We start from the raw sequence: 12,465 nt of genomic DNA, 5'->3' as shown, positions 1-12,465 counted from the left end.
CTAGATAGATAAACATTAAGATCTTTAGCCATAAGGGTGATGCAAATTAAACCCACAACAAATCAATGTTACATAGCAATTACAATGACAAACTTTAAAAACAAACTGATAATACCATGTCTTGGCATGAGTATGGAACATCTGAGGTTCTCATATTTCTGGAGTGAATAGATCATGGTGCAGTCTCTTCACAAAACCATTCTTTAGGGTGGCACTAGGACCCAATGTGTTAAGCTTTTGCCTGAAGTACTGGCATCCCAAATGGGCGCCAGTTTGAGTCCAGGTTGCTCCATTTCCAATCCAGCTCCCCACTCATGACCTGAGAAAGCAGTAGAAGATGTACTAAGTGCTTGGGCCCCTGCACCCACATGGGAGACCAGGAAGAAGCTCCTAGATCCTGGCTTTGGATTGGCACAGCTCCAGCCATTGTAGCCATTTGGGGAGTGAACCAACAGATGGAAGACCCCTCTCTCTCTGCTTCTCCCTTTCCCTGTCTGTAGCTTTGCCTCTCAAGTAAATAATTTTTTAAAAATTCTTTGCTTTCTTATGATTTAAAATATGCCTAAATTCTTCTCGGTATTCACCCAAAACAAATTAAAATATATGCCTACACAAAAACAACAAATAGATGTACTCAGAATGCCCTACTATGCATGAGTTATGGCATATTTGTATAATGACATAATACTCAGCAATGAAAAGAATCGAATGACTGACACACACAACCAAGAACATATAAAAAGCACTTTGCTATACACAGACATGTACATATTGTATGATTCCATTTAAAATTAAACTCCAAAACTGATAAATTTAATATATAGTAAGAAAGAGATGAGTGGTCCCCTTGTGCTCGGATTTTCCAGAAGAGATAGAAATATTTCTCTTGCCGGCGCCGTGGCTCAACAGGCTAATCCTCCGCCTTGCGGCGCCGGCACACCGGGTTCTAGTCCCGGTCGGGGCACCGATCCTGTCCCGGTTGCCCCTCTTCCAGGCCAGCTCTCTGCTGTGGCCAGGGTGTGCAGTGGAGGATGGCCCAAGTGTTTGGGCCCTGCACCCCATGGGAGACCAGGAGAAGCACCTGGCTCCTGCCATCGGAACAGCGCGGTGCGCCGGCCGCAGCGCGCTACCGCGGCGGCCATTGGAGGGTGAACCAACGGCAAAAGGAAGACCTTTCTCTCTGTCTCTCTCTCACTGTCCACTCTGCCTGTCAAAAACAAAAACAAAAAAAAACAAAACAAAAAAAAAAAAAGAAATATTTCTCTTGATTGTAGTAATATTTACATGCAGGTTCAAATTTGTCAAAAATATCCATATACAATTAAAATACATTTTATTGTTTAGGTCAATAAAGTGGACAAAACCAACAGGTAATGTTAATTTGAAATATAATCAGCAATTCATGAGCTTGATATGATGAAGTTCTTTTGACTTATTCATGTCTTTGGATCCCCTTTTAATTGAATTCTGTTAGTATTACACAGTGATATGCTCTTGGTAGTATATGAAGGACAAGAAAAATCAATTTTCAAATGTTTTCCAAATTAATGGGTGATACAGAGCATTAATGCTCTTCTATTTAAAAGAAAACATTTAGTTCAGTAGGATTTCAGAATGTCTTCACTCAGTGAGCCTTTATGTACATCATCCTTTATAATAAAGAGCGTAGTTGAATCCTCACAGAAGAGAAAACAATAACAAACTAATGTGGCAGAATGAAGAAGATGCTGTGCTAATGATCAGTATTAACACAACCACTAAACAGCTGCTAGGTTCTTTCCAGAATCAGGCTTACACTTGGCTACATCTTCTTGAGCCTTTCTCTTTTGGCTTTGGACCATCTGTCATTTGGCAGATAAGCCTTATTCTGAGACATCTATATTCCACTGCCACTTCCCAAACAGTGCGAGTATGGACTAATTCTAGATAAGGCCATGATGCTCTGTTTTAACATCTTGTTTTCCTTAGTTTCATTTAAAACCATATTACACAAGGGGAAAATTTAGAAAATTTCCATGGCAAGATGCAGTTTAATTGCCTGTGGGAAGTTCCCGTTACCTTCTGCAAACTTTTAGTAGCAATTCAACAGATTTTGAAACCTTGCAAAGAAGGAGAATACCATATAATTTCCCCTGGTTGATAATAAAGATACACTGTGGACTCATCTAGTGGGGAAGCCCTGTAGATTTTGAGCTTCTGTAGGATTTTTAGCTCCATTTCAATCTCAGTCCTGAATACAGTATTTTAATTACTTATGACCATATCCCATTATTACTCACCTGTTTTCCATATTTTATATATCTCTTATGAGAAACAGTAAAACATTCTTATTTTTGATCTTTGAAATAGCCCATAGTACCCAGCTAATTTTCAAAACCATTTTCTCAGCTGAGTAACAGAAAAAAATGAAATGGAACCAGCTCGCTGAGCTAGATAGAGAAAGCTCAGAACTGAAATGAAGAGCTAAATTATCATTTCCAATACATAAAATCAACAAGTACTTTAGACAGCCCAGGGAATTCTACACCTAAAACCTTTCAATAGCATTCCCCCTGAGTATGCCATCCAGGCTGAAGGGAGAAACACGATGGCGGTGCTACCTTCATGTATGATTATTCCTACAAGTCTAATTTGCTTATACCAAGTGCATCAAGTTATTACTCTCTTGAGAAACCATACACTCTGTACTTGGAGCAATCAAAACACTTGATTTAAAAATAAAATAAAAAGTGGTTACGTGTGATAAAATCAATTGAGTTTTAATTTAGAAATAAAAATAGAGCCCAGTTCAGTTCACTCTTTACTCTTCTTGACCATATTTTTATATTCCAAGATAGAAAATCCACTTTGTGCACTGAATGCTGAAATTCAGAGCAACCACAGGGCAGTATGCAGGAGGGTCTCAAAATATGAAAATTATTTTCTATCTTCTGCCATTTCCATTCTTTTACCTTCAGTTTAGAATATCAACTGGCAACTTGTCCTTAGGCCTAAGGACTAGTGAAGATGGATATCCTCAAGGACAAGGCATTGTGCTATAAAAATTATCAAGGAAGGGGCGGCAGGCTGGTGCTCACATCACTGGAAACCAGTCATAGTTTTGATTTATTTACAGCTTCTGGCATACTAACCACTTACAAAGCCAGCAAATAGAACAGCTAGCCAAAGATCAAGACAGTTTACATGTTAAAATACTTTGCTTACCATGAAAGCTCCTAGTATATTTGAAAGCACCTTTACAATAAAAACATAGAAGCACCCAAGGCAATGCATACTTGCACTATCCTTCCCCTGCAGAAAACACCATTTCAACTAAACATCCAAAGAGATTCACATTACTGCAATCCTTGGCAGAGCTGGACTGGTGAGCACTCTTATCTTCCTCCACCTCATTCGATAAATATAAAGGCTGACATAGACCCTGTCACCTACTACTACTTATTCTTTCACTTCTTCCTCTCCTAAAGATCAAATAAAGAAAATTAGAAATAAGGAAAATACTTTTATTTCCTATGTGCTATGAATAAACACTTTTTCGATATCCTAAAAAATGTGTATTTAGGATGTTTTTATTAAATAAAGCTAGTCTCCATTTCAGTTTTCAACAATGCCACAATTACACAGAGTCACACCCCTACACTATACACATAGTTTTCAGGGGACTTCAGAAATCCAGAGAAAATATTCACTTCAATTCAAATCCACACATAAACATGAGCCTTCTCAGGACAAAGTCATTTTTGAAGATATTTGTGGGTACCCTGTCAGTTGTATTGATCCTTGAGATTTTTTTTTAATTTTAAAATTAATATGGAAGGTAGTGAAACAGTAACAAACAGACAGAGAAAGATATTCTATCTGCTGGTTCAAACCCAAATATACACAACAGCTGGTGCTGGACCAGACCACAGCCAGGACTTAACTTGAGTTTCCCACATGGATGGCAGGGACCCAACTACATGCTCTGTCCATGGTGTGCATTAGCGGGAAGCTGGATTGAAACTGATGCCTGGATAACGAAATTGCTACGCCAAACACCTGCCCCAGCTTTTGAGCTTTGTGTTGTCTCTCATCACAAACTGGTGGCATACGACACAGTAGACTACTATCTTTTCTACTGCCCACGATAATTCTAGAACTTTAGAATTAAACTGGGGGATCCCAGCCCTGATGTTAGTGAGCAAACCAGTTAATAACAACAACAAAAAAGAACTTGGCTAACATCCATTTTACAATTGAGTACCAGCTTCTAGTGTCATTTTCAAGACAAAAGATGAATGCACACAGAAATGCCTCACTCAATTGGTGCTTTATTCTCTTTAATAAAGCTATATTCTGAGAGGAGTCTAAGAAACAAAACTAGATAAAGAATCAAATGATGTGTTTGATACACAAGTCTACAGCATACAATTTTCTATAGAAGTGTGTGTGTGCAATCTAAAAGAATAGTAAACAAATATATTTTTCAAAGTAATATGCTTTTCCCTCACTGAGTAGAAACAGGGGACAGGCCGGCGCCGTGGCTCACTAGGCTAATCCTCCGCCTTGCGGCGCCGGCACACCGGGTTCTAGTCCCGGTCGGGACACCGATCCTGTCCCGGTTGCCCCTCTTCCAGGCCAGCTCTCTGCTGTGGCCAGGGAGTGCAGTGGAGGATGGCCCAAGTGCTTGGGCCCTGCACCCCATGGGAGACCAGGAGAAGCACCTGGCTCCTGCCATCGGATCAGTGCAGTGCGCCGGCCGCAGCGCGCCAGCAGCAGTGGCCATTGGAGGGTGAACCAACGGCAAAAAGGAAGACCTTTCTCTCTGTCTCTCTCTCACTGTCCACTCTGCCTGTCAAAAAAAAAAAAAGAAAAAAGGAACAGGAGACAACTCCAAAGCCACTGCTGGTACCCTAACTGTTGACTTTTGCTATGCATAAGTTTTATATTATGATATACTGTTATTAAATATGAAGGAAAATGTGTGACAAAGATGAAAAATCTTCATCCATGACATTTTTGCTCAAATGTGTTTTAGTGAAGAAAATCAGTAACACTCACTTCATTTCCCACTGCCATGCAAAGCTCCATCGCCGTCACACCAGCCTGCTCCTGCTCTGGACTGTGCGCCTCCCTCAGAGTCCCTGTCCCACCATCCTCATATTACTCCACCTGACTTCCTCCATTCTATCTACTGTAAACTTGGAGATTCACTACTTGCAAAGATTTTCTACCTGTTGAAAGCTTTCAGTCCACATTTGGAGAGAAGCAGGTCTGCCTCTTGCTGGTCCTTGTGCAGTCATGGTTTGCAGCAGTGGCACACCTATGTGCTTGGCTGTGCCTGAATTGATAGATTTTTAAAATTTTTAAAATGTCTCAGTGACATCTTTGCACAAGCAGGATAATTATACACTAATTCTCTCTCAGGCACTCAGAGAGACAAGCCCACCCGCCCAAAACCAGTGCCACCAGCTCGCTGAGCTCTCCCTCTGCTTCCTTTCAACCCCCACACAGATGTTAGAGCACTTAGAGGGAAAGCATGGCTGCCCCAGCTTGACTCACACCTACGCAGCTCTTCTCCATTTCCAGTCTCATTTCCACAAGCCCCAACTGTTCACATCTCTCCTCCCCTTTGATCTGTATTAAAGGAAGTACAAGGCTTTGAGCAGATTCCCTTTTGTCTTTTTGTTTCAATCAGACTTGTAAATAAACACATCTCTTTGGCTAGGGCACATACAAAGCCTTAAATATTAGCATAGCCTAAAAGAAGCACTAAGTTCTCCTGAAGAATTATTACAATTAAGACTTCTCATGACAAGGCAGCTTTCATAAGGCTAATCAAACAACAGCAAGCGGAAAAAGACATCATTTCACAGATCCACTTACCTCCTTTTTGCATATATGAAAAACGCTATTACTTAGAAAGTGGTAGAAAGCTAGCAATTGTATATAACAGCACGTAAATTCACAGTCTTGAAACAGGGCACCATGGTGAAAATTGCAGTCCACCGAAATAACTCTCTCTAAAGCAGATTAAAAAAAAAAAAAAAAAAAAAAAGGTCTGCCTTGGAGAATTCAACTTGTTGCTATGAAACTTTCTCCTCTAATTTTTTTCTGTACTTATTCATAAAACTGGATGTCAGTAGATACATGTATCTTTTAATTTGAGAAAAGGTATCTTAAAAATTGGTTTATCAGTCCAGATATGATTATTAAACATCTTTGTCATTATTGAGACCCTGTAATTATTGAATAACCCTGGCTTATTCTTCATGCTTAGACAAAAGACAACCTAATTTACACTTTATAATATCAATGTAATACATTTCTTTGTTTTGTTTTGATAGGCAGAGTGGATAGTGAGAGAGAGAGACAGAGAGAAAGGTCTTCCTTTTTGCCGTTGGTTCACCCTCCAATGGCCGCTGCGGCCAGCACATCTCGCTGATCCGAAGCCAGGAGCCAGGTGCTTCTCCTTCCCAGGCCATAGTAGAGAGCTGGCCTGGAAGAGGGGCAACCGGGATAGAATCCGGTGCCCTAACCAGGACTAGAACCGGGTGTGCCGGCGCCGCAAGGCGGAGGATTAGCCTGTTAAGCCACGGCGCCAGCCTTTTTTTTTTTTTTTTTTTTTTTTTTTTTTGACAAATACATTTCTATAGAACACAATTTGTTTATTTCACAAACATTTTCAAAACTGCCTGGCCCCACTTCTCAGTTTTCATCTCCAATGCCAATGGCAGTGTTATCTAGATGGAGGAAAAAAGCCTATTTCTTTTTCCTGTAACTGAGCCCATTTTTCAGCCAGCATGGCAGCTAGGCAAGGGTGAACTGCTGGTCTGCAGCGCCGCATTCTGTCACGCCTTGTGTTAGCCACAGGCAGCTTGTAGACAGCTCTTGGGACGGATCAGCGCACAGAATGCCGCCCTGCACTCTTCCCAACTGTTAATCACCTTTCTAAATGTCACAATCCCTGATACACAGAGAGAAAAAGCAAAATTCCATCCAACAGTCTCCCCAGACCAGCTCACGCTGCCAGTCCACTTTGTGTGAGACTGAGTCACGCCACTTGTTTGCTTGCTCCCACTGCGTTACAACCTGCACTCGGTGCACACGCTATTCCTTCTGACTGCAAAGCCCAGCTCTCTGATCCATCTGGCAAATTCACATCACTGAGGTCCAAGCGTCTTCCTTGTGTAACGCTTTGCTGATGCCAGAAAGCAATGTTTGTCTTTTTCCTTTTCTGTGCAACCAGCAGATTCTACACTCAATTTCTTGCTTCTTACACTGTAGGAGGGTGGTTTGTTGGCACACTTCCACTTTCTCTGCCCCTGGGTTTGCCCACAGACTGATTCTTGGGGTACAATCTCAATTTCATCCCTCAGAAAAGCCTCCCCTAAAGATTCAGCTTCGTTTGCCTTTGTTATATGCTCCCATTTTGTTCTTTCTTTGCCTTTAAGAAAATTCAGAATTTGATGGCATTTTCAGTGGCCATTTCCAGGAACCTGAAGTTGTATGACTGTGGGGACCTTAAAGAGCCTTGGTCACAGTTATGCTCCCTACGCTTGGAACACATGTGGGATCTGTAAATTTCTCAACTGATTAAAAGCAGATGAACAAAGACATTGTAAGCTTCTTGAGAGCTAAATCTATGTCTTATTTAAGCTTCTACCTCCAGCCCTACCCAAATCAGTAAGCAACAATTGTTTGAATCAATGATGAGTTGAATAAGTTGTGTGTTCATTTATACTTTAAGAATATGGTCAATTTAATAACTTTGATTTTCAAGGATACTGTTGTAACCAAGCTTCTTAAAATTGATAAGGATCATAAACATAGTAAAGAATTTGGGGAATTGAAATGACTTAATAAAACTTATTTTTCACTGGTAGTATCTTGGAAAGATCATAGTATGCCATATAAAATTGTCAGATGAATGTCCAACTGCTAAACAAATCTAATACATATTCATCCTTGTTTGTTATCAAGCATGGAGAAACTAAATCTCAGATAATTCAAGGTTATTCAAGCCTACACTTTAGTTTTGCTTTCAATATTATTTTTACTTGTACTTGCATATTTTAAAAAATAATCAATTAGTCACAGTCATCATTTATGTGCAGAGACCATATTAGGCAATATGGAGAAATGCAAAAGAAGCAGGAGGATAACAGATGGCCCCATGTAACATACATAATAAAATGTCCTGCTTGCTCTGCTTTATTTGAATAATATGTGTTCAATCTGTAATGCTTTCTATTCTCTTATGTAGGTGCTTTTTTTTCTATTTAAACTTGACTTTCCTTGGCACCAGATTCCTTGACTTTTAGCTAATACTTTTTTATCATAATAGTTTCTTTCTCATCATACCATTCTTTCATCGAATGTTTACTGAGCACCTGCTCTGTGTCAGTTCCTCTGAAGGACCCAGGATGTACAACAGAGAGCAAGACAGAAAATAAACTCTCTGGCACTCCCCTATAGCTATATTGAATACATATGTGGAGGGTGGGAATGAGCCAAGATTAAACAAGTAAGCAAATAAATGTGAAATTTTTCTGTAGAAACATAGATACCAAGTTAAGGGTTTGTGAGCTAATAAGGAAAGGGGATATTTATGATTAAATGATCAAGAACATTTAAGTAAACACATGAATACATGAGGGAGGGCATTGGCAGATCTGGGTGGAAGTACATTTTATACAGAGTAAACAGAAATTGTAAGCCTCCTTGTAATGATCCCTGTGAGTTCCCACAACATGAGAAAGATGGTGTGGTTGGAGCTGAGTGAGTAAGTGACAGATAGGTATAAATTGAGTTAGAAAAGACAAGATCAGGTAGGGTCAATACAGACTATGGCAAACAGTTTGAATTTTATCCTCATGTAATGAGAATCTTACAGAAGTTTTGAGCAAGGCCATGGCATATTCTCATTTGCATTTTAAAAATATTACTATGGCTCCTCTGTGGCTAATAGGCAAGAGCATGGCAAAAACTGGAAGCTAGGAGACAGGTGGGATGTATTGCAATAAAACAGGCAAAAAGTGGCAGTGCCTTGGATTGATGTAGTAATAGTGAGGTGATCAAAAGAGGTCATATTTTGAATATATTTCATAAGTAGAGTCAGAATATAGGTCTTGTTAACAGCGTATAAGTGGGTGGTAAGAAAATAAGAAGAATCAAGGATGTCTCCTAGGTTGTTGGTCCAAAACGGAGTGAATAATGATTGATGCAGTGTATAAGACATCAAAGACTAGGGGAGAAATGTAGAACAGGGTTCTCAAGAGCAAATGCTCCATAAATGCTAATTTGCTAATTGAAAACCAGAAACAAGTACAAATTAATACCATTGCAAGCTGTTTCTAGAAGTGATAACAAGTACATATCCTCAAATTCCAAATCTGCAGGAATTTAGAAAGTAACAGTAGTAATCAGAGCAAGAACTAGGAGAAAACAACATCCTGAGAAAAATCATCTTTAGGAAATAATTAAAAATCATCTCAGACAATAGTAGAGTTTTAGCATAAAATTGCAATTCTACAAGTTCCTAGACATGTAAACTGGTTTGATGTTATTTTTGGATAATTAACAATTATTTCAATTCATTTATCTCCCATTTTTTTAGTAGAGGACATTACTATTTAGCAATAGAAAAAAATTTCCTACTCTATACACATGATTTCAATGAAATTAGAAATGATACACTAAAGCATTTTTATAAGTGTCATGATGGTAATCAAGAACTTTCAACTTGACCTCTATGCAGCACTCTGAGAAAATATTGCTATCATATCTTAATAATGTAAATATCCGTTCCATCAATCCATGCATTTGAAATTCATCTCAGAGTACAATACTGAAGTACCAGCTCCTTAACTGGTAAGGTTTGATTAATACATCCTTTCTTATGGTCACATGGCCCATTTGCAGTGGGTTAAATTTATTTCTTTTTCAAGTTACAACAGCTTGAGGATTTCTACTTCTCTCTTATTTCTGATACGAAGTAATGCACCTTAGCAACATGCACAAATCCATTTTTGTTGACATTATATCTGCTTGAATTCGAGACTTTAGGTGCTTAATTAAGCATTTTTCTTTCTTGATCATTTTGCACAGATCGAAGTATTAAACACTGGAGCAAGAAACATAGTTTTATTTGTACAGAATTTTTAAAAACATTTTGTTGAAATGCAGTCTACATTCTAAAGCACAGATAAATGAGTTTTTATCCCTTGAGTATATTCATAACCAAATCCAAAGTAAGAACAAAGCATTTCTAGTAACCCAAATCATTACTATTCCCCTCATTTCTTTGTCTTTATCATGAGAAAGATGAGTATGTTGTTATTTACATAGTATATTTATAACTATATACCAAATGATATGACATACCAACCACTAAAATAAGAAAAAACATGATATTTGTCATTGGATTGGCTTATTTGCTTTTTTACCAAGCATAATGATCTTCATTCTCCCTCTATTTTGTTATAGATGTCAGAATTACATTGTTTTTTATGGCTAAGTAATATCCCAATCCTTACCACATTTTCTTTATTCAATCATCAATTGAAAAATCAATTAAGTTGGTTCTATATCTTGTCTATTGTGGATTGAGATCCTATAAACATGGCACTGCAGGTAAATCTTTCATAAGCTAATTTCAGTTCCTTTGGATATGTTCCCAGAAGTGGGATAGCTGGGTAAAATGGTAGATTCACTTTTAGTTTTCTGAGGAATCTCCATACTATTTTCCATAATGGTTATATAAATTTGCACTCCCAACAACAGTGTATTAGGGTAACACTTTCTCCATGTCCTATCCAGCATTTATTATTTTTTTATATTTGTATGATTATCATTCTAACAGGTGAGATGACACCTCATTGTGGTTTTTATTTTTAATTCTCTGATGGCTAGTGATCCCGTATATCTTTTCACTCATCTGTTGGCCATTTGTATTTTATCTTTTACAAATGCATTTTCATATCTTTTGCCCATTTTTAACCTGGATTGTTGGTTTTGTCGTTGTTGTTTCTTGAACTCCTTTTATTTTGGACATTAATCCTTTATCAGATGCATAGCTTGCAAATATTTCCTCCCATTCAGATGGCTGCCTCTTCATTGTGTTAATAATTTCCTTTTCTATGCAGAGGCTTCTTAACATGATATAACACATTTATCTGTTTTTGCTTTATTGCCTCTGCTTCATTGCCTGTGTCTGTTTTATCCAAGAAGTCTCTGAAGAAGACCAATATCTTGGAGCATTTTCCCTATGTTTTCCTTTAATAATTTGATGGTTTAGGTCTATAGTTTAGATATTTTATCCATTGTGAGTTGATTTTTTTTTTGTATAGGGTGTAAATTAGGGGTGTTATTTCAAATCTCTGTGTGTGGAAATCCAATTTTCCCAACATTATTTGTTAAAGAAACTCTCCTTTCTACAGGAATCATTTTAGCTCATTTGTCAAAGCTTAGTTGATTATAGATGTGTGAGTTAATTTCTGAGACTTGGATTCTGTTTCATTCATCTAGACATATGTCTGTGACAGTACCAGGCTCTTTTGATTACAACAGCCCTGTAGTATAACTGAGGATAGTATTGTGATTGCTCCAGCTTTGCTTTTACTGTTTAATATTGCCTTGGGTATGGGGAACCTTTTGTGTTTCCATATGAATTTTAAGATTTTTTTCCTTGTCCTGTGAAGAATGTCTTGGTATTTTAATTAGGATCACATTGAATCTGTAAATTGAGCCTGTGTCGCGACTCACTAGGATAATCCTCCACCTGCAGCGCCAGCACCCTGGGTTCTAGTCCCAGTCGGAGTGCCGGATTCTGTCCCAGTTGCTCCTCTTCCAGTCCAGCTCTCTGCTGTGGCCCGGGAGTGCAGTGGAGGATGGCCCAAGTGCTTGGGCCCCTGCACCCACTTGGGAGACCCGGAGGAAGTTCCTGGCTCCTGGCTTCGGATTGGCATAGCCCCAGCCGTTGTTGTCTCTACCTCTCTCTGTAACTTTATCTTTCAAATAAATAAAATAAATCTTAAAAAAAAAGAGATTTCTTTATTTACTTGAAAGTCAGAGAGAAGGAGGGGCAGAGAGAGTGAGAGAGGTCTTCATCCACTGGTTCACTTCCTGGATGGCTGCAACAGCCGGAACTGCAACCATCCAAAGCCAAGGACCAGGAGCTTCTTCCAGGTCTCTCATGCAAGTGCAGGGAACCATGGACTTGGGCTGTCTTCTACTGCTTTCCCAGGCCATAACAGAGAGCTGGATTGGAAGTGGAGCAACTGGGACTCGAACCAGCGCCCATATGGGATGGCAGCACTGCAAGAGGTGGCTTTACCCACTAAGCCACAGCGCCAGCCCGGGATTGCTCTTACAAGTTCTTTCTCAGCCAGAGCATTGTTGGCATATAAGAATGCTATTGACTTTGTGCTTTGATAATATATCCTGCAACTTTGTTGAATTCTCTTTTGAGTTCTAATAGACTTG

Source organism: Lepus europaeus, chromosome 3 (assembly GCF_033115175.1).
Source record: "Lepus europaeus isolate LE1 chromosome 3, mLepTim1.pri, whole genome shotgun sequence".
Lineage (NCBI taxonomy): Eukaryota > Metazoa > Chordata > Mammalia > Lagomorpha > Leporidae > Lepus > Lepus europaeus.
This window is presented reverse-complemented; position numbering follows the sequence as displayed.